The following is a 1,383-nucleotide window of genomic DNA, read 5'->3' as shown; positions in this document are numbered from 1 at the left end:
TGTGACCAGTATTCAGCAAGAACTGCCTGTGCTAAGTGTCAATTGTATGACCAATCAACACAGAATGGTTACATGTCTTTGGGCTCACATACAGATTACTCTCATTGTTCTAGTTATTCTTATCAATCATTAATTTGTCATCCAGGACTGCTACACTCTGCTGTGCTGCTGGTAGGACATGGACCATTAATCAGGCCCAAGAGACTATCTCAGCAGGCTCCAACAGTGGACTCATGGCTGCATGGTGGCAATGCTACTGCAATGGCAATGCAAGGTGGCAGCAACCACTTTTAAAAGCCGGCCTACTCATGCATAGCACTCATAACCATGTCCATTGAATGTACCCTATGCAAGCAGGCCAATTTGGGTGAGATCTGCCAATTGATTAGAGACCATTTTCCTTATTACCAGCAGAATTGTAAGGGCTGGAAGAACTCTATCAGGTCAAATCTTTCTCTCAACTAGAGCTTTGTGAAACAGCCAAGGGAGCAAGGATGACCCGGGAAAGGACACATCTGGACGCTGGACAAAAATGCTCTAAAAATATATGAAAATGGCTCCTTTCATTGACGCAAGAAGGGAGAAGTTATTGGAGTAGAAAACCAGCCAGGTATATTATGGTGAAATAATGTACATTATTTAATTATCAGTAATAGGAGTAAACACTGATAATACTAGAGAGAGAGTGAGAGATGATAAAATTTTTAAAATGTTAAAAAAGAAACATACAATGTATGCATGTACATGTACACTTAAAATTGATGCTACATGTCTCATTAATAATGGTAAAAAACACCAGAAATACTAACAATACATGTATACTAGAAAGAATGTAAAACATTGAGGGGCTCCACCTCCAGACCGCACCTCCCAGTCATGCCCAGACGTACGTTTAAGTTCTTGTAAGTAAGGGCTTTGCCCAACAATGTAAATAAATAGATAATGCATGTACATATGAATGCATGTGTATAGTATAAACTACAGTAAATCGATAAACTTTCCCATCTGAGAGCCGGGTTGCTAATAAGAGCAGAAAGAGTGGCAAGGATGATGATAGGATGATCTGGCCCCACAGAGACACATGATAGAGCTCTTTAGAAGAGAGAGCAAAAATACAGCAACAAATTTAGTTAAAAGTACAATAGAATAGGTGGATAGAGAGTCTGGATGAAAGATGTTCACAAGTACACTGTACATGTATTGTATGCATTCAGTGAGTACATTAATATTGGCTTTGCAGTTTCTATTACATAATTGATAATATTCATATTAAAATAATGAGGTCTTGATGCTTGATGTGCATTAGAAGTGACTGAAATTTATAGTTGTATACGACAATGGAGAATAAACCTTAGGAGGAGAGAGGGGGAAGTTAATAGCATA

The sequence above is a fragment of the Amphimedon queenslandica genome, unplaced genomic scaffold (genome assembly GCF_000090795.2).
Source record: "Amphimedon queenslandica unplaced genomic scaffold, v1.1 AMPQUscaffold_13072, whole genome shotgun sequence".
Taxonomy (NCBI): domain Eukaryota; kingdom Metazoa; phylum Porifera; class Demospongiae; order Haplosclerida; family Niphatidae; genus Amphimedon; species Amphimedon queenslandica.
This window is presented reverse-complemented; position numbering follows the sequence as displayed.